The sequence below is a fragment of the Sitophilus oryzae genome, unplaced genomic scaffold (assembly GCF_002938485.1).
Source record: "Sitophilus oryzae breed Bouriz unplaced genomic scaffold, Soryzae_2.0 scaffold_2006_pilon_pilon, whole genome shotgun sequence".
In the NCBI taxonomy this organism is placed as follows: domain Eukaryota; kingdom Metazoa; phylum Arthropoda; class Insecta; order Coleoptera; family Curculionidae; genus Sitophilus; species Sitophilus oryzae.
In genome coordinates, this window is record NW_022146732.1 from 3,207,504 (window position 1) to 3,230,642 (window position 23,139).

At 34.8% G+C, this 23,139-nt stretch overlaps 1 protein-coding gene across 1 annotated transcript in view; it reads left to right on the forward strand.

Annotated features, from left to right (window-relative positions):
* Positions 1–22,482, forward strand: part of LOC115883909 (homeotic protein ultrabithorax-like) — a 377,757-nt gene extending 355,275 nt beyond the window's left edge. The window contains exon 4 of the mRNA XM_030902333.1: positions 22,203–22,482. The gene's annotated coding sequence lies outside the window, so the exon portion shown is untranslated. The remainder of the gene's footprint in view (positions 1–22,202) is intronic.
* Positions 22,483–23,139: the final 657 nt, after the last annotated feature.

The window sequence follows — 23,139 nt, forward strand, 5'->3', positions numbered from 1 at the left end:
CCGATTCTTTCTACTTCGATTGAAACGAAGTAGTCACACAAGTTATTTCTAAATTTGGGATATTTGCAGAAGTGTTTGTGCATTTTTTGTCCAATGTATAAAAAGCACCTAGCATCAATTGTTCGAATTTAACCTGTACAGGCTATGTTTTTATGATAACTGGCCAAAATTCATTCAAATAACTCTGTTTAGTATTAAACGACATTATGGAGCGTAGACATCTTAACAGAGACGAAATGCTAGGGCCATGGGTATGCTCGAAGCTGGAATGCGCCAAATCGACGTAGCTAGAGCATTAAATACAACACAAAGTGTAATATTGCGATTAAGTGCACGCTACCGTGAAAGTGGTGATGTTGCTGAAAGGCACACAGGGCGACATCGCATTACTACCCCTCAGCAAGATCATTTTTTACAATTAAATGCTCGACTCCGACCGACTCTTACAGCACCAGAGCTTAGTTTAGTTCTCCAGGAAACACATAATGTAGCCGTTAGTCCTGACACTGTTCACAATAGATTAAGAGAGGTCAACTTAAGAAGCAGACGACCCTGGAGAGCTCAACCCTTATCGAGAGGTACGATATTTGTGGGCTCAAGATCATGTTCAGTGGTCGAATGAACAATGGGCCAATGTTTTCTTCACGGATGAGTCACGCTTTAGAATTCATCCGGATTCGAGAAGGCTTAGGATATGGAGAGAACCGGGAAATTTTATTCGGTTGGATCATGTTCAGGAAGTGCACCCTTATCAAGGTGGAACAGTTATGGTCTGGGGAGGAGTCCAGTTAGGCCGAAAAACCGATCTCGTTTTTCTTGAAATGTTTCTAACAAGAATCACATATCGTGATTTAATTCTTGAGCCTGTCGTGTTACCATATGCCAATGATTTTGGGAGAAACTTGGGGAGGAAAAAAAACGGCCTCATACAGCCAGAGTGGTAAGTGAGTTTATCAATGCTCATCAATTAAACATCTTACCCTGGCCGGCACAATCTCCTGACCTCAACCCCATCGAGCACGTATGGGACGCGGTCCAAAGAAGAATTCTGAGAATGGGTATGCCTCGTGAAACTCGTAGGGATCTGGTTCGGGCCGTGAATGCAGCATGGCAGGCTGTACCTCAACAAGAGATCGACAAGCTGATCAGGAGCATGGAGAGACGATGTAGGGCTGTAATGAACAGTAGAGGAGGCCATACCCTTTATTAAGTAAAAATGGTTTTATTTTTTTTTAATTCATAGTTTAGAATAAAAAAAAAATTTGTATATTTCTTTGAGTTCAATAAAAATCAAGGTAAATTTGAAAAATTCGGTAAATTTCGCATTTTTATTTCCAATACGTCCTGTAAACTATTTGTTTATTTTAATTTTATTATATCAGAAATGCAAATAATAAAATTACTGATGATGGCTTGATAAAATTGTAATATCCCTAGACTTTTCCGGTGTGGGTATCTTAATGGGAGTTAACTTGCGTATACTGAACAATATTAATTTTATCTACGCCTAACTATAAAAATACACAATGAATTTTAAAAATAATTGTACTTAGCTATATATAGACAGTATATTTATTTTTTTTTTTATTTTTTTTTTATAGCTATATATTTAGAGTATTTAAAGATATATGGATACGAAAAAAGAAACATTTCTACGCCATTTAGATAAAAATCTCAAAATCTCTCAGTCACACATTCCTGACAAATTTTTGTCTCCTCTAACTCAAACCTTGACTACAGAAGCTTTTAACAAGAGGGCGCTATTTTCGAAATCTCAAGGGGCTCATCGCTCCCATTTCCTGCCCTGTCCTTCACTCCCCAACCTCCAGTATTAAACGGTTTATATTTAGGTGTATCGGGGTCTGGAGAAATGTCTTTTTGGCGTGATCAAACACATGCAAAAACGCACGAGGCGTCGGTAAATTATCCAGACCGAACAATGGGAGACTTTCGCCCCGAAATAGAAACAAGGGGTAAATTTGTAGTAAATTATTTGGACGGACAGAAAGTTTATCAGAGTTCAAACATCTATTATTATAAAAATATAAAACGAAGGAAAGTCACATAAACTTTGTAAATAAACTTAAACTAAGATTCTAGGAAAAAAGTAAAGTTGAGTTTTATTAAAGAAGCATATACCTAAAATCTAAGCATTTTGGCATATTTTACATTTTGTGAAAATGAAGAGTAAAGTTTAAATTTCGATAAAAGCTGCCTAAATTTTAGTTGACCTTGTATAGCCTGATATTTAATTACAGAAACCATTGTATGTTAAACCAAATTAAAATTTGACCAGAAAATTTATACAGAGTGAGACAAAATTAATACTGAACATTGGCCACTTTCAAAAGCAAAAAAAACCTCCTTTATTTTAAATGGAACACCCAGTATATTATACCGGTATTCAGTGGAGAATGTTTACATCACTAAAATACTATTAATATAGCCTACCCATGAGACTGAAATTAAAGGCGATATAAAAGACATTCTAGAGGATAGTAGGAAAATTTAGGCCTAACTGGAAGATTAAAATGAAAAAAAAATCAAACAAGACAGTAGACTTATATTTATCGCTGTTTCTTTCTAAAACAAACTCCCATCGACTGGCAAAATAAACATTTTCAATCTCCAAACTTCGATTGGATTCCGTTCGTCTTTCTTCGATTGTCCAAATTTGCGAGACACACATAAAAAGTTTCTTGGGCTCGTGCACGTCGCCCGCATAACAAAACTTTCATATCAATTCGGAATTTTGCCGGAAACTTTCACGAAAAACTTCGAAATATTTATTGGAAAAGTTGGGCCTGTTTATTTATCTACCACGCTGAGATAGATTAACCAATTATTCGTAAGAATTTCTATTAAAAATAGATTATCTATGAACATATGGATTTTTATTTATGTCTAAAAATCAAGCAAATTGGAAATACATCTTTATTATTATCTTATGAGAATGTTCAGAAAATTTCAATCACCAATTGAAAGCGATCTTCATCTTCGAGCCATCTCTGACGCCGTTTTTTTCGATCATACGGTAGGGTTAGGTAAAATTCAAGGTAGCTTCTCGAACGAGAAGCAAAAATAACTGATAGCAGTCAGTTCATCAGTCAACAAATATTTATCTGTATATACCGTATGGTCGAAAAATCACGGCGCCAAGAGGATTGGGGAACGACAATCTATGATAATTTTGGCTAGGTCAATTTCAGTTTCTAGATGTCTATAAATAATTTCTGCCCCTCCACAAATGAATTTGGATAAGATTATAACGTTCATGGCAAGTTTAACTATAATAGTATCGCCAATATTAAATGCCAACAAAACATAAATGTTTTTCAAATTAAGTTTTTGATATTAAAATAAATAACTCATAGAAAATAAGAATGTTACCTTAGTCTCTTCCAAAAATGTGAATTAATTTTTCTAAATAATTTTTTTCACTACACACCGTCATCAAAATACCTACACTCGTACTTGGGGTAGCAGAAAACTAACGAATAAAACAGGAAGCAGATCTTTTTCCGTTAGGTACAGTATTGGCCATAAGTGGATGAACTTTGTTAAAATAATGGGTTTTCCCTAATATGTTTAAAATTAAAAAAGCTCTTCCAAAGCTGCAAATAATTCTTGCTTATTTTTGTAGAATTTGGTCCTAATGTGTTGATCCAAAATTTCCCATAAATTTTCTATTGGATTCAGGTCTGGGGATTGCGATGGCCATTTGAAAACAGTCACCATTTCATCTTCCAAAACCTTTTAACCAATTGTGAGGCATGTTTCGGGTCGTTATCTTGTTGGAAGTTGTGTACAACTGGCATTTTTTCCTCCAAATAAGGCACTAAAAGGTTTTGTAAAATGTCTCTGTAGCCAAACCGATCCATTATGCCCTCAATTTTATGGAGAGGCCCCATCCCATAGCCAGAGAAACACCCCCGTACCATGATTGAGCCCCTACCATGTTTTACAGTGGGTCGCGTATACTTTGATAGCAATCGTGTGTTGGGAGGTCTTCTTACATGTTGAATTCCATCTGATGACACCAAATTAAACTTTGATTCATCACTAAAACAAACTTTTTTCCATTGTGCCACAGTCCAGTTTTGATATTCCTTGGCAAATGCTAATCGGGTCTTCAAATTTTTTTTTGATAGCGGTTTTTGGTGGTTTCTTGGCGGGTCTTCGGGAAAACAACTTCTGGTCAACTAATTTACGTCGGATCGTCCTTGTACTCACTGGTGGATAGCCCATTTCTTCAAGTTTTGCTTTTATCTTCGTTGACGACAAAAATGGATCTTGTGAAGAAATTCGTTTTATGGCTTTTATCATATTGGGACCAACTTTTTTAGGTCGTCCTGGTTTTCTTTTTATAGAGACATCTCTCTCATTATATCTCTTAAAATATAATGTATGTAAAATGTGAATTTCCAAGGCGTAATTGCTTAGCGATTTCCGATTGCTTCAAACCATCCTTAAAAGCATTCACTACTCGCAACTTAAGATCTGCAGACAAGTTAATTCCACGTGGCATGATATATCACAAGAGCTCAAATGTTTTTAAATCGCAATTGTTCATAAAAGCAGAACAAATGAAACTAACGATTTTTAAAAATATTTGGTTCATCTACTTTTGTCCAAGACAAAAAGCAATATTTGCCAACTCTTATCTATAAATGATAAGACTAACAGAAGAATTTATATTTGTTTGTAGTATTTTGGTGAGAATGTATTAAACTTTTAACATACAAAGGTACATAAAATAATTTTGATATTTAACACCTCAAATCTGATTTTCTTCGCAATTATTGGTATTGGTTCATCCACTTTTGGCCAATACTGTACCTTATTTCTTTTAGATTTTATGATCTTTCTCTAGGTCGGTATTTCGGAATTTGGGCAAAGCGAAGGTCTGATCGAAGGTTAAGAACCCTCCTGTAATAAAATATGAAAAGGGAAATTATTACAATGTCAAATACAGTACCTTTCAGCTGAGGTACAAAGGACCCGAGTCTGATTTTAAAATACAGTTACCTTGGATTATTGCACAACAGGTAATTCTGTTTATTGGGCTTGCGAAATATTGCACAATAGAAAGATTTACAGTTAGGTAGTTTTAGAGTATTTTCAGTTGTGTAAAGGTAGGCAAAATAAAAATAAAAACAAGGTTACATTTTGTTGTTATTCATCAAACTATTCGAAATTTTTGTAAGTTTTGAAACAACACATATTAACGAGTATCTTGTTAACTTATCAAAACTGTATACCGGGTGCGTTTCAAAAGTGGCTCACCCCTATAATGACATAAATTAGGATTGATTGGCGTATTCAATTGTTTTTGGTCACTTCCTGTTTTACCGGAAATGACTACATCTTTTGATTTTTAAATGGCAGTTTCAGTATATTGACATTTTGCTCTTAAAAATTTAACCATGGGATGTATTGGCATATGATCCAAAAAACAAAATGAGACATGGTTCTGGCCGTAAATTTAACGACGAAATTATTGCACAGGTTGTTTTAAAGTAAAGGTAAAAAACAACCCCTCGTTTAACCCTGTATAATATTCCAAATACTAAAGTTTATAAAAAAACTGAGTTACGAATTAAATTTGATACAATTATATACAGCTTGCTAAAAAATTCATGAAAATAGAGCTAAAAATAACAAATCACTTTTGACCAAAAATTTCTCCGTTGAGTTTTTTTTATCGTTCCCAATGTTTCTCTATACATAGGTAGTAACTGGGTAGGTATCAGCTAGTTTCTTTTGTGAACATCTCCATTCTCATTCACTACAAACCCTCTAACGCATTCCTGTTGCCAAAACAGGGGAGAGCGGGGTATTCTCGCCCAAAACAATTTATCGTCAGAATGAGAAAATGCTAGAAATTTCGCATATATTTCGCAGGGACGCGTAGACACATACACGAGACAAACCCGCGTCATTCCCTGTAAAAGGGGAGACGACGTATAGTAGTAGGAATAAATTAAACCCGCCTCCCGCTACGCCCCTGGAATTCCGAGTTAACGCGAAATTAAACTACACTTAAAGAGAGCCAATTAGATGAGACAGTGGCGGGGTAGGGGGACAGGAGAGACTGCAAGAAGATTTATGTAGGTGATGGATTAGAATTTAGAATTTAGAATGAGTGGGAGGGGGGTTAATCACTGCGACCTTACAGATCCATTGTGTCCCCCTTTCTTGAGTCATAACTCATCATACAGTCCCAGGGCTTTGACAAAACCCAGTATCTGGGACGGTTTTATAGAGGGTAGTTCTCCATCTCCAATATCAGTCGTACCAAAATTCATGGCACGAATGGTTGTCGTCTCGGCGCACTCAGTGATGAGGTGTACTGGTGTTTCCCCATCTTCCCCACAGAATCTGCATTCGCCGTTTCTTCTTAGTTTCAATCTACTGAGGTGTTCATTGAGGAGACAGTGTCCTGTTCAAAAACCCCGTGACAATCCGAAGATTGTTCTTACTTAAACCCAGGAAGATCTGTGATTTTTCTTGATCATAAGCCCTCAGAAACTTCTTCGAGTGTCTTAGACTGTTGCAAGATTTCCATTCCAGGTTGCGGATGGAATCTTCCAAGTTCTTGAGTTCCGCCTTGAGTTGGTTACCACTTGGAAAGCAGAACGGTTCTGGTTCGTTGTGGAGTGTTCAGTGGAGTTTTCGCTCCTTTCCTAGCTAGATTATTTGCTTTTTCATTGCCTTGTGATGGATAGACATAGAAGTACTTATTTAAGTTTACTGTTTCATTGGATCTCTCTATTCGTCGCATTGATACTAAAACGAAGGTTTAGAATAATATAAAACACCAAGCTACTTTAAAGAAAAATTAGATTTTTGTTGTTGTCTGCTGAAATCTTCTGATTAACTTTTTGACTCGTTGTGTACAAACTTCATATTATTTTGATAAAATAATAAAAACATTACCCTGTCAAGCATTGTCAAATACGCTAAGAAATCATATAATCCAATAAGGGTGCAATAGCAACTCTTATTTTCATATCCACATGCAGTTTACGTAACCAAAATTTACAGAATAAAATATGTAACGTAACTAACTCTGTATCATAAGTGAGGTTTTATAATAATTATTGTTGGTTACAAAAAACTGCCGACGAATTCCGGTGTCTAAGTTATCTAAGTAGGGTCTAAGGTGACGGATATAGTGGGGTGGAGGTAAAACGGAATTTAAAATAACGTTTCTCAGGTAATTCGAGGGAACGAATGGCGTTTTGTCTCGGGGTCGAGATATTCTAATTGGAATAGGGTATCGATGGCATACAAGGGTGGATTCGTTCTAAAGCGGATGTGCCGATGTCGAGGCTTAGTGCTAGATTTATGGCTTTATCTTGAAGGCGGCTTTTGGGCTGGAGGAAACGTTTTTATAGCTCACGCGTCTTGCGGATTATGCTTTAGTTTGCATATCGATCATTTTCATGTTCTAACCTTATATTTTTGTTTATTTATTATAAATAAATCCTTGACAAAAATTAAGCTATTATTAGTGAAAATATGAACAAGTTTGTAAAAATCTGAAAATTTTTGGGCTAAGGAATGTTTGCCCTTTTTTTTATTATCATAAAATATGACACAGAATTTTTGATCGTGTTATTTTTTATTTAAATACATCGGTATCATCCATAGGTAAGATACACGAAATTTGGTGATTTTTCACAAGATCTGGAATATTTTGTGAAGTTATGAAGGGTTTTTTTTAAGTATCTCTCAAAACTCTACCTCAAAACAGTTCAATGTTACTTTTACATTCTACTAAAACTGACCATGGAGTATTGCAGTGTACGAACACCTTTACGCAATCAATTTTCGTATATCCAAAGGTTTATGTGAGGTTTCCATCATCGACCCTATAAACACAATGATTAATTACCGGGCCAGTACATTACAAACAAATAACATCGAACAAAAAGGAAAAACCCAACGAGAGCTGTGTGGCGTATGAATTATCATTTTCCGACAAATAAGTTTTCGATATCCACTATAAATTTTTGACTTTAATATAAATATATCTATGCTGAAGGTTCAGAACATATAAATTTACATGGATAGAACATTCCTAAAATATAACAGCGTTCGATAAATTAACTGTGGCTTGTAATGATAAAGGCGTTTCTCAACAAGGTTTACGAAATTTATGTAGAAGACCATATTGACTCTTAGTCACTTACTGTCATATTATAATTTTAAAATTAGTTCTAAGAAACACCTAAAAGATTAAAATTACTCATGCCAGAAAAAATATTCTTCTATTGCGATGTTCAATAGCTTCGTTCGCGAGCTTCAGCATTTGCCATAAAATAGCGATCAATTTATTACAAAACCATATAAATTATATCGCTGTAATCACAAAACTTCAATCTATTTCCGTATTCTAACGGAATTTTAAATTAGGTCTTTATTTTCGAGAAAATCTAGTCCAAACATAAAGGAATATTTTGTTGATGTTTGGCCATCAAAATCTTAAAAATAAAGAAGTTGTCTAAAAATGTGCTACAATACGGATATAGTACAATCCTTTATCTTTAATTATCTTCTTTATTTGTGTAAAAAATACCTAGCCAGTTTTACATAAAACGTTAAATGGGGAACGTTTATTTTGCTACTTTATCGGACTAGTGAAATAGACTCTTAAGACCGCCTTAAACACATTATTAGAGCGATAGAGTAATTTTCTCCGGCCTTTAAATCACCGACAGGCAGATCGGCGGTAGCCTCAAGGATGCGAAAACGAGTTTACACAGTGTTAATGCAAATCAATTGCGTATTGGCCGGCTATAGTAGACATAAATCAATTATTTCGTGATTTGATACATTAAGTTGCTCGTCGAAAAAGCGGGTGAGCGATTTATGAGCCCGGTGATGAAGTATTAACTCGGTCCATGGTCTGACATGGTTGAATCTATACTAATATATAAAATCCTTAAGTGACTGACATACTGATTAATCACGATCCTGCTCAAACCACTCAACGTAAGAAGCTCAATTTTGGCATACAGATTGATTCTAGGATGTAGTGGTTCGATAAGAAGGGATTTTTCAAAATTCCAGTTCCAAGAGGGTGGAACCACCCCTCAAATATTACAATATTTTTTATTTAAAAAAGGTCAAGTTTCCTAAAAAACGCTTAAACACGTATATTATATTTTGTTACTTTACATATTTCAAAATTTTTTAAAAATGTATGCAGGGTTTTTCGGAAAATCTGGTCATTGATTAATCACGATCCTGCTTAAAGCGCTTGACGTAAAAAGCGGATTTTTGGAAAACAGATTGACTTTAGGGTGTAGAGGTTTGATAAGAAGGGATTTTTCGAAACTCGAATTCTAAGGGGGTGAAACAATCCCTCAAATATTAAAATATTTTTTATTTAAAGACCGGTGAGTTTTTCGGAAAAACTCTTAAACACGTATATTTTATTTTGTTGTTTTACATATTTTAAGATTTTTTATAAATTTATACAGGATATTTCATGAAATATGGCCATTGAGTAATCACGATTCTGCTTAAACTGCTTGACGTTTAAAGCTGATTTTTGGCAAACGGATTGACTGTGGGGTGTAGAGGTTCGATAAGGAGGGGTTTCTCGAATCTCAAATTCCAAGAGGGTGAAAACGCCCCTCAAATATTACAATATTTATTATTTAAAAAACGGTTAGTCTTTCGGGAAAACGCTTGGACAAGCATAATTTATTTGTTTTTTTTACATATTTTGAAATTCTTTAAAAAATCATACAGGGTGTTCCAAAAAGTTGGGTAATTTCTTAACCACGATTCTTTTTAAACTGCTTGACGTAAAAAGCTTATTTTTGGCAAAAGGATTTTTCGAAAGTCAAATTCCAACGAGATGAAACTACCCCTCAAATATTACCAAGTTATATAATAATATCGCCATATTGATTTTTCTCATCCTGACATAAATGTGAGAAAATTTTATCCATTTTGTATGTTAATGGAAATTCTTGCTTTACTTTATCATCACCATTACAAATGATTAATTCGAGGCGAACGAAGTCGCTGGTACACGCTAGTAATGATGATAAAGGAAGAAGAGCATAGTGGAATATGAATACCTCTTAAAAAACACAGTGTGTGCACTAGTTACGTTTTAAAAAATATTTAGAAATTATTATTTCAAGGAATTTATTACGAGTAGAAAAAATATTGTGCTGGGTTGGCGTTGTTTTCTATGCAATTTGACAAATAAATAAAGCTGTCTCTTCAGTTGTCAGTTTTGAGTCAATATTTTTTAATTCTCTTTCGTGTCGATTGCTGATTGAATTGGAGCCAGAAATGGCTCAAAACGAAATAAGTAAATTACCAATAGATATTCAGGCTGAGGCGACGAACGAACTATTTTCTTATGAAGTGTGTATATTTTCAAATTGAAACTTATTAGATCTAAATTAATAGTCTTTTTTTACATTTACCTTGTCTGATTTTTTCTTTCTAACATAGCTGCTCGTTCTAATGAGTCTACGCTTCCGCACGTGATCGCAAGAATTACTTCTGGCGCTTGTAAAACTCGACCCTGCAGAAAATTTCTTGTTTTCTTCTTCGTCGAGGTCGAGAAAGATCCGAATCTGGGCCCGTAACGTCTCTATAAAGTCTTCTCCATTGACCGAACAAGTTGTGTACGTCCGATCGCGTTCCCGTGTGTGTGTGGACGGTTGTACCACGGTTACAGATAACGGGCAGTACACGTTAGAACCGTGTAACCAAATCACGTTTTTGTCGTGTGCAATTTTCTGTGCCGTACAGACGATGTCAGCTATGAAACTAACTAGAAAGAGGGTTTTGTTAGGAGCTGTCTCGAGACAAAACGTTTTGGTTTGTAAAAACGACGATATATTTTTATTTCTAGCACGGTTTTCTATATATTTTTGAGTACTCGGACTAAAAATTCAAGGCCGTGACACACGAGCTAGCGAGATGAAAAGTGGTAAGGACCGCATGATCGTACAAACACCAAAAAATATTTGATTTAAAGCTAAGAATATCATTATAATAAACTTGATATTGTATCTGTGTCAATATCCTCTGGTTGTGTGCTAGGAAGTAAATTTTCATGCATATTTTCATCGATGAAAATAAAATGAATTGATAAAAAGTTTAAATATATTGTAAACAGTGTTAAAATAACAAGCTTTTTATAAAATCTCTTCATCATGTATTTTAAACTGAAAAAAAAATTCCAACCAAACCAAACCAAACAGCACGCCATAAGCGTTACGAAAATTCACCACGCCAGTAAAGGGTTAGAACCTCAAACTTTACCAGTTTTTTTTTCATCATCCTGAACGATATTTTCACGAAAAAATATTTTTTTTTAGTGAAAAAACCTCTTAAAAAAACAGTGTGTGCACCCTAGTGCTGGTACCACAGTTTAAAGAATATTTACCTGGTACAGTGACGATTACTGGTACACTTACCTTAATAAGTTTCAATTTAAAAATATAGTTGAATAAAAACTATCTAAGAAAATATAATAACCTTGTAAGGAAAAAATGTTATTAAAGATTTTAATTTTTTAACTGAAAATTTTAAAACATTTGTTCACCTCATGTTTGAGACCGTCTTGTACCGACCATCTTGTACTAGTCCAACACCATTCCCGGTAACGCCTACCAATTTTTCTATGACAAAATTTCTCGAGCTCAAGCAACGACGTACACATACACACACCCACCTAGTCGTTTTCGGTTACCCATGGTGGCGAGATAAGGCATTCCCCAAACAAGCTGACGTTTGACTTATTACCAGGTAGAAAAAGTGGCCGACGTGTAATTTTTAACTTGCGAGAACTTATCGTCTCGCTAGCTAAGGCCGGGTCCACGGTATCGCGTCTTGTTCTCCTCCATTTTGGGACTTTGATTTATGTAGACGTGGAACGCAGGATTTTTTTTCGGATAGAAAAAGATGTCTGAAAAATGCTAATGAAGCATTATATGTGGTTTTTAATTTATTTTTGTGTGAAATTTACTTTGATAGATGAAGAAAATAACACTTGTGTATGTTAATTTTTAATCAATCATTTGATTACTTAATTACTTTATTTGTTGATGGTTTCATCAACAGAAGGGCTTGTGAAGAATGTGTTTTAGTATAACAGCTACCTGATCACTTGATACTGGTTATGGACTCCGTCACGACCAAATACAGCCGGAAAGCTGTCTTCAATCGACTCGGGCAATTCGAATAAAATTTTTCTTAAATTTCTCCCCTCAACCTCCGGCACGGGGGGTAAAATAAATTTTCCTCCTCTTATTTACATGGCAAACGATACTGTCGCCCCTAAATCAGGATTTTTGCGTTTATCCCAGCGTCTAGTCGTTATACGGCCAGGACTTCGGGGCTGCCGGAGTATCTCGGAGACGTTGCGGATTCTGGAACAAATAAACGTCCGCGTCTTCTAGAGTATTCGCGGAATATTCGTTTTGTAAGGACGAATGGTTGAATACTTGCTGCGGCAACGCGAATTTGTCAAATTGTTTAATGCCGCTCGGCGTTGCGCTTGACTTAACCAAAGCTGGAGACGTATTGTTACGAAATATTCTACTGTTATTTGTCGTATATCGTTTTCTGAGGGACAATAATATATTATGTAGAAATATGTGCCAAGTTTTCATATTAATCTTATTGGAAATTAATATTTCTGATTTTATTTCAAGCAATTTCAGGGTGCAATGATTTAAATCGTGATTTAAATAAAAAAAACGACTTGTTTAAAAACTTGATAAATCGAGAAATAACTGTAAAAGTTATAATAACTTTTCCTATAAAGCTATAAAAAAGTATTTCTATAACAAATATATCTAATCATTAAATACAAAGTTACACTTGCTGTTGGAAAGTTTAAATACTTTAATAAATCGAAAAATAATTGTAAGAGATATAACAAATACACAGATACCTACTTAATATCCATTCATCTATTAAAATTTTGGACTAGTTTTCAAAGTCATTTCGTGTGAATTCCTTATACCGTTTGAAAAAAAAAACGGCATCCAGTTGGCTGGGAAATGACGATCGATGAGAAATGACGAAATGACATAAATTTACATATAAAATGACAGCTATCTTGATTTCATAGCCATCGCCGACGCCGTTTTTTTTTCGATTATACCGTATTTCTAAATGGCAGAGATTTATTTTGAAATTGTGATGTGCCAGGAATCCGGTATTCGAATACATTTCATTCGCAAACTCTATTTATTATTATTAAAAAATAATAAAATGTGCTTTTATCGTGGTTTCAGCATAAAAAATTTAATGATGAAATGCCTTTTAGATAAACTATTAATCCGCTAAAAATATAGCTCATTTAGAAAAACTTTAAACAGACCGCTATCAATCGGCGCTGTCAATTTCTCAATCCTGGGGCCCACCTTGAATTTCCCGGCCTGATGGAAACCGATACCCTTCGATTTGTATCATGCAAATACGTACCCACGGCCTCTCATTAAAGATACATTTAAATAACATATTCGGCTCTTTGGTCGTCGAGATGCGTCGGATGGTCGGCTATCTTCGGGTCTTTTTTTACGCGATATTCTCTTCTTGATACCCGGCCGATTTGACGCGCTTATCCGGTGTCCAGAGGGTCGATACCGACACCAGGGTTGGGTTCAATTGTGTAACAATTACTGTACTAAAAAATGTCTATACCACTGTGACGGATTCAACTCTTCAAAAGTTCTGATGTGCAAACATAAACGCAAAAATTATTATGAAAGAAAATAAAAGAGTTTTTTTTAATTTTACCTCTTTAAGTAATTGTTATCAGGTATTAATTGTTAATTTTGATGTTTAACTTGATATAATGTCATTTTAACAGAACGTCAACGGTTTTTATAGAGTATTTGTTGAAAAAAAATAAAGTGTACTTGGTTCTTTGTGTTATTTTGCTTCCGACGATGGGAAGAGATATACTTCCCGAAACGTTAAGCATTTTTTTGACCGTTAGGCAAATTTGTTTATTAGTAAATCATTGCTGACAAGCTGGTCTCTGTGGGATTAACGTAGCAGTGTTTGCAAAAGAAAAGTATTTTATTTTGTAGATTGATTTTTTTTGTTGATTAATTGGTTTTGTATAGATATTTTGTACAGTGCAAGTAGCGAAATATCCATAGAATTTTTTTGAAGGAAATTATTAGATTATTAATTTTCTTTATTGGAGGATTACATTTGCAACTTTGTAGATCTGTAGTGGATTTCTCGATTTCTTTAGATTACATTCTCGTATCGTATCCTTACTGAAAAGTCTAACATCTTTGGAGACTTAGGTTTCAAAGAGGACTCAATGGTTTATCATCGTCCACTTCTTCTGACAGAGAGAATTTGCATTTGGCTTTGTCTGTCATTTCCACTACAGTTTCGATGATAATTCCCTTGTCCTTTCGATGTAGTCAGGTCTTTGTCAACAAGCTGTTCCAAATGCAGAAGTTACCTGTTATAAAAGATCTGTTTCAATTCCAAACTGTTCCAAAAAGTAGTCCTCTTTCTAACCTCTGTCTCAGTTTCCAGTAGCAGTTCTCATCAATACTTCTTATTGCACTCGTCACCACTAACTTGCTGGAACAGGAACAGAATATCGTATAAACTATACCTGTTCCAAACACGTTTCAGACAAAACCTGTTTCGAAAATAAAAGATCCTGTTCCAAAGCATCATCAAGATTTCGATGATAGTTCTCCATTCTTTTGATGGCATCGGCGCCTAGGTTGTACTCTCTTCAAGTATAGTTCTGGAAGTATTCAAAGTCAAGTACTAGGCTGTCGATTCTTCAGATTTTTTAATACAAAAAAGTTCACCAATTCCATCAGTTTTTGTTCTCCAAAAAAAATTCTCCAAAATTGTTTTTTTAATGTGTTCTGGCAAAAATACATTACTACATAACAGAAAGCATATTTATCCATATATTTATTATATACCCAACCCTTACACTTAAACAGAGCAAATGAGAATAAAAAACCTTTTTTCTTTTGCGTAGGCTTTTTTGACGTCTGGCCGATTCAAAGTAAATCGAGATCATTATCTTATTTGCCAGAAGGATTGAAAGAAGCGATTATCTTTTAACTGAATATTCTGAGTTTATTAATTCAAGAGTTTTTTCACCTCATTGTTTCATTTACTTCGTTCTGCAGGTTTAGTTTTTATTCTACCCATTTGTTACACATATTTTATTTTTATATTTTCTCTTAGGTATATTTATTGGCATAAATACAAAAACTACTAGAAACTTAGAAATGTTATATAAAAGCATCAGAACTCCACTGTGTCTATGTGTAATCTAATTTTGTATAAAGTGATATGTTAGTATTACGACTCTTTCATATCGCTGCGGCTTTTACACTTGAAAGGCTGAACAACTAATCACCATTTTTAGTTTATACAAAGTTCACGACACACAAACTATTAAAAATCGCTAAAATTGTCGCTGATGACCAGATGACTGTGTTACAACCAAAAAAATGACGTCTAACATCACAAATTCTGCTGCCGCCCATTAGTCATTGGTTACTAAACGGGATGCAAATACAGAAAAAATCAAGTGACCCTAATTTTTTTTAAATAAATCAAATAATAACTCACTGATTTTGAACTTATTTGAAAAACGGCAAAGAGAAAATATGTTTCTTTTATCTAGATCTGCCCCTCCTGAACATATTTGCGCTTATTTAAGACTCAACCTGTATATAGAGAATTTATTAAACTAAAGAAAGAAAAGACATTTTATTGTATATATACAAATGGTGATATAAAACGGATTTAGTACGATATATGGTACTTTACCGGCAAAGTCTGGAAACTCCACAAAGCCGATAAAACAAAATTCAGTCTGGATTTTGTGTTTTCCCAGAACGAACAAGAGAACCATTGGCGGATCGTGAAAGGAATATAACTCGCCGGATAAGTGTATCTCATAGACGGTGGCGTTTACATTCATCAATATTCCACAGACAATTTAGTTGCAGTAAGGCATTTTTCAAAATAATGTTTTATTTCTGCTTTAGTACCGGAATAAGATACGAAAATATTACCATTGTCGTTATATTTACGTTTGTTACAGTTATTTTAAAAATTAAGACAAGGGTGTTGCCTGTCAACAACTTTATTTAAAATATACGCCAACCAGTTTTAAAGCATTGGAAAAGCAAGTGTAGAGGCATGAACATACCAATAAATGAAGATTCTTACTTATACACTTTGCAATTCGCTGACGACCATGTTATTTGTGCAGGAGACAAAGATGACTTGGAATATATGATACGAAAACTTAAAGAGTAATACCAAGTTTGGGGACTGGAGATGGATATCACAAAAACAAATATATCTCTGCATTGGATCAGATCAAACAGCAATAAAACTGGATAATGAATATATACATGTAACGAATACAAATACCTAGGCGTTACTTTCGATATATCCGGAAAAGACGACAACGAAATAAGCTCGAGAATAGTCAAGGCCAGAAATGCAATGAAATGTCTATATAGGTAAAGACAGAAAACTAAGGATTTGTGATGCGATAATCATGAGCAATCTGTTATTTGGGGCGGAAATATGGAGGTTAACGGAGAATAAAAAGAAAATTATTGGCGGTAGAAATGGACGCGATAAGGAGATCAGCACGAACATCAAAGCTAGATATAATACGAAACCAGACAATTAGGGACAAAATGAGTAGACAGAAAACTATAGTAGAGGAAATAGAAATTGCCCAACTGAAGTAGTATGGACATGTGAGAAGTATGGACAACACGCGACTGCCTCAGAAGGTACTAAAGTGGCTTCCACAAAAGAGAAGGAAACGGGGAAGACCAAGGCCAAACTGGAGGGAGAGTGTCAAGAAGGCGATGAGCGCAAGAGATCTGCGTGACGAAGACTGGAATGAACGAAACGCACAACGTCGAAGGACGTTTTAAAAGCGATTCTTATATATATATATATGTATATATATCTATATATAATATATATATATATACATTTATTTTAACCCCTTTTTTGTAGTAGGTACGGTTCAAAACATTATTTCTGCCTTCAATACATTGTTCGAATTCGTAAAAAAAGAGACGGAAAAAATAGACATATTATTCTCGAACTTTTGACAACTGGATCCGAACTTATATCGATATTTCTGCCAGTGGGCATTCTCGACGTCAAACGAACCGTGTGCGTGCCCGCATAAGGCGTGTACAGGGGGCGCTGTTTGCCAAAAACCCGATCGAGCGCGAAATGCAAAAGTTTAGAAAAATGGGGCCGTATTTTTTCGGCCCGGGCGACTCTGATTTATCGAGGCGAATTAATTCCAAATGGAAACGATTCTTTCAGAGAAAATGCCGGCATTGGCTTATAAGTTTTGGGTCATATATATTATGAAAATTTGTTATTTATTTGGGGTAATACAAATAGGGATGATTTGTATTGAAATATTATGATATATGCATATTTATACTATTTATTATTTTTGAACTAGTGCACACATTTTGCAACCGAATATTTCTTGTTGACATTACCTCAATATATTACTCTGTTATACGATCGAAAAAAAAAGATGTTAGATGTGGCTTGGATACGAAGATTGCTGTCATTTTGTATGCAAAATTATATGGGGAATGTCGTCGATCGTTATTTCCACGCCACCTGGAAGGCGTTTTTTGGAAGTGAAACTTCAAAATTTGATTTGAAGCTAAGAAAATCGTTATAATAAACTTGATACTGTACCTTTGTACCAATATCCTCTGGTTGTGTGCTAGGAAGTAAATTTTCATGCATTTTTTCATCGATAGGTTTGTAGCTTCTGAATAACAGTCTAGGTAAAGCATCTAGCTCATTTGCTAGCTCAGAATTAGAATTATTAGAGTTAAGCAACTCGCATTTTCGTTGGAGGACATTGTCATATTTATTTCAAACCAATAATCAACGAAAATATTCGTATAATTTATCAAAATTACTCGAAATTTCTTCTCTTCATAAATAAATATTAAGGCATTTGATTAAAAGTGTGTATTTTGGGTGGTATTCCTTGCAAAAATTATGTCAAACCGCCTGCACCCACATATAGAAAAAATCCTCCCAGAATCGCAAACGGGTTTTCGCATCAACCGCGGTATCGTCGATTCCACATTCTCCATCCGGCAACTACAGGAAAAAGTGAAAGAGCAGCAGTCTAAACTTTACGTTGCATTCATCGATCTAACAAAAGCCTTCGACTCTGTGAACAAAGATGCACTTTGGGCAATTATAAAAAAGTTTGGAGTACCCATCAAATTTCTCACAGTGTGTAAGTAAAGAGTAAAGCCTCCATAACAATAACAAATCAAGAGTGTCATATCATGGATCACTGAGCGATCCCTTCCTAACAAACATAGGCGTTAGGCAGGGATGTGTCTTAGCGCCTCTCCTATTCAATATATTCATGGCAGCGCTCTCCATTATAGTGGACAGCAAACTGCAGGAGAGAGGTTTGGGCATTAGATACAGATACGACGCGACGGCGGACTGTTCAACATAAAAAGACTCAGGGCAAAAACACGTACAAAATTCATCACAGAACTTAAATAAGCGATGACTGTGCTCTAGTTGCAAATACGTTACAGCAGTTGCAAGAAATGTTGAACACATATACATGGGCATACGAGGCCTAGAGACTTAAGCTGAACATCGATAAAACTAAAATCATGTGCACTCCCCTGGAAGATCACAACAATGCTATAAAAATCGGAGATGAGCTGTTGGAATATTTAGCCGAATTCAATTACCTCGGCAGTTTGATTTCGGAAAAGGCCAATATCGACTCTGAAATTCAGCACAGGATTAGCAGCGCCTCAAGAGCATTCTGGAAATTAAAAGACAGGGTTTTCTACAATCATGACTTGAGAGCAAAAACGAAACTTGCAGTGTACCGAGCAATAATAATTCCCACTATGTTATATGGAAGCGAAACCTGGGTGCCGTACCGCCGACACATGAACGCATTAAACAACGTTGCAACAGAGACATCTTAGACAACTCTTAAGAATAAAATGGTTGCATCATGTCTCAAACGTATCGGTCCTTAAAAAAGCTAACTGCGAGAGTATTGAAGTCATGATTACAAAGTCCCGCTTAAGATGGGCTGGTCACGTATGCAGAATGCAGGAAAACCGCATACCAAAATCTCTGCTTTACGGTGAGCTTGTAGACGGTAAGAGGAGGACGGGTGGTCAACTCAAAAGGTTCAAGGATATTTTCCACGAAAACTTAAAGGGAATTAACAAGCAGAATGAGTAGGAAGAGCAGCTCACAATAGAACGGAATGGAGAAGAATTGTAATGTCAGTTAACAGCGACAACCAAAAAGTAAAGAAGCAACAAAGCAATGAGATTTTTGAATGTCCGTAGTGCGGTAGGCAGATAACATCATGTATCGGGCTTTTCAGTCACAGAAAAGCTCATGAAAGAAAACGCCTTGCGTGACCATCTTCTGATGCGTGTCAAATACTCGTCAGCGAGTAATGGCAGTATGTGTATGTATGTATTACACAAAATTTGCAGGCTTTTCAGGAAACAGAAAATATACAGATTACAGAAATAAATTGAAATTAATATTCTCAAATTAATTTTCTTGGGACATTTAGGTTCCGAAAACACTGAAATTATGTTTCCATCTTGCTTAAAAAACTTTATTTAGTCTATAGACAAACGTTTCGACCCACAATACAGCCATGACATGATTTTCACTATCTATACTATATTGTGCTGTGATAGATTGTCTGTTTTTGGATATTATTTTTTGTAAATTCTTTTATGATACATGTAACACTTATGAAGGCTGTATATAGACTAAATAAAGTTTTTTTAAACAAGATGAAAACATAATTTCAGTGTTTTCGGAACCTAAATGTCCCAAGAAAATTAATTTATGAATATTATTTTCAATTTATTTCTGTAATCTGTATATTTTCGATACAAGATTCAAGAACTTAAAATTTCCAAGAAAATAATATTTATAATTTATAAACAGCACTATATGTAACTCTTTCAAACATTCAATCCTTCAATTTAATAGATGTTTGTAAGAAGTTTCTCTTCAAATATGCGCACATAGTGTACACACTATTTTTTTTGTTGAACTTGTATTAAATTGCATATTTATTAATCTTAATTTAGTAAATAAGTCTCTTGGAAACCTGAGGCTTTATTGTTAGAGGTATCATGCACAAACCTAGCATAATATTCCAAATCATATAATAAGACAAACTACAATAGAGTATACTCATAAATTAACATATTACAATGCTATTAAAAACATGTATTTAAATAATTATTACTCATTATTATATATAAGAGACAAGTCATGATTAACTGTTATTGTCTCTCAAAACGTTCCGCAAGGCATAACGGATAAGGTATTCTTTTTTTTCAAAAAATCCAAAAACACGACAATTTTGTTTGTGAGGGGGACAACTTTTGCCCCAAAAATGATTGCGAAATCTTCAAATCTCTAAGCGGGGGTGTCATCCCCAACTTTTTTCAAATGGGAAGGGGGGTCAAGTGGCACCGCAATGGAAAAAGCTTTCTATTCTCTATATTTCCCCGCCTCGTTTTTGGAAATCGGTTGAGTCATTGAGAAAATATGAAGGATTGGAATTTGAAAAGTTTATTTAAACATTTATCAGAGTAAATGATAAGGATAGATTCTTTCGACCAATTTGAGGTTTTTTCTTATTATTTCTAGATGTTTACGCATTTTTTCACTTGCCACAAGGTTGAACGATCAGGTGCGGTAGTTGCTAGATAGCTGTTCTGTGACTTGTGCGTTGAAGTTCTTCTCAATATCGTTAAACTGACCCACAATAGAATTTCCAAAAATACCAGCTCACACGTTCAACTTCTGAGGATTTTGTGTGTGCACCTCGTGAAAAACCCTGGGGTTGTCCTCAGCCCAGTACCGACAGCTGTGCTGATTAACTACACCGTTCAAAAAGAAAGTACACTCATCCGAAAAACACACATTAAATTGGAAATTATTATCATTCGCCAATCGTTCACCCATAGTTTCACAAAATTGCAAGCAACGATCAAAATCGTCTCCGGTAAGTTCTTGTACCAACTGAATTTTGAACGGGTGGAACTTGTGTTTTTTTAATATCCTTTGGACACTTGTACGATTCACGCTGGTCTCATTGGCTAATTTTCTTGTACTCAGCGTACTATCCATGGCAACTTGCCCCAATACAAATACCTCCATAGCTTTATTTACTACAGGATTTTCCCTCTGTCTCTTTTTATTCATAACGGAACCAGTTTCGCGAAATTTTGCTACTAACTGGCGAAAAATTTTGCCATAAAGGTGTTTGTCAGGATGGTGTTCATTGAATATCTGCGCAAATCGATTGCCACATTCATTATTTTTAAAATAAAGTTCAATTATTTCCACTTTTTCTGCAAGTGAGTACACCATAATAATTATTAAAAAATTTAACGATATTGAGAAGAACTTCAACGCATAAGTCACTGAACAGCTATCTAGCAACTACCGCACCTGATCGTTCAACCTTGTGCCAAGTGAAAAAATGCGTAAACATCTAGAAATAATAAGAAAAAACAGCAAATTGGTCGAAGAAATTTATCCTTGTCATTTATTCTGATAAATGTTTAAATAAACTCTTTTCGAATTTCAATCCTTCATATTTTCTCAATGACTCGACCGATTTTCAAAAACGAATCCGGAATGTATAGAGAATAGAAAGCCCTTTTCATTGCGGTGCCACTTGACCCCCCTTCCCATTTGAAAAAAATTAGGGGATGACACCCCCGCTTAGAGGGTTGAAGATTTTGCAGTCATTTTTAGGGCAAACGTTGTCCCCCTCACAAACAAAATTGACGTGTTTTTGAATTTTCTGAAAAAAAATTACTCTGGCCGTTATGCCTTGCGGAACGTTTTCGATGGGCTACCCTGTATTTGCAAGAGCACCTGAAATATCTAGAATATGATCGAAAAAAAAACAGCGTTAGCGATGGCTATGAAATGAAGATCGCTGTCAGAATTATGGGAATGTCATCGATATTAATTTCCACGCCAACTAGATGCCGTTTTTTCTCGGTCATACGGTATTAATTGTATTATTATAGTAAGCATTTCCAAAAATTGGCACATAACTAACGATTTTTTTTTCAAAATTCTTTCAGAACCCAACCGCAATCGAGCCTCAGGTTCCTGGGACAGTGTTGCCGCGCTGCCGCTGGACAAATACCTAGTGCTGCCCTCTGGCTAACCGAAAAGGGAAAATACACGATACCGCTAATGCATACCGCACATACGTACTACTACGAGACGGACTCGAAATTTAAAACTCTCCAAAACTAGGATAAAGTAAAAATAAACTGTGAAAATGTGTATACTCTTTACTGCGTTAAGCATAGCATAATTTAATATAATGATTATTAGTATAGTGTATAAAATTATTTAGAATCCAAAGTATAAAGTATATAGTGATAAAAAAGATATTTTTTGAATTTTATTTTATTTTGTCGTTTGTTTTTAAAAAAATGAGCATTTTATTTTAATTATTTTTTTGATTATATTATAATTATTAATATGGAAAATTTTTATACTATGATATGAAAGTTGGTTTATGTTTTTACTTTTTTACTGAAAATTATTTTTTTATTTTTACTATAGTGGTAGTAATATATCGTGTGTTGCATCGCCGATCTGGTCAAAAGTAAATTTTAAAAATTATGAATAAGTTTCCCCATTTTATTTTTAAAGAAAAATTTATTTAAAACTTTTTAAAAAACTTCTTAAATTGAAGCAAATTGTTCTTTTTGAATGGTTTATACGAATATGAGAGACGAAAGTTATGAGAGAGACAAAAATACTTGGGAAAAAAACGGGGAAAACTTATTAATCATTTTTAAAATCTACATGGAATTTCTTATGTCCAGGTCGGCGATGCAACAGACTGTAATATTATATTAATAGTATATATATTTTTTACTATATACAAGGTGCTAGAAATTCAAGGTACGAGCATTGATATCTCGGAAACCGTAATAGATACCAAGGTGGTTAAATTGGGGCAAAGTTGCTCCTTGGTATGTTCACCAAGATGCCATCAAAAAA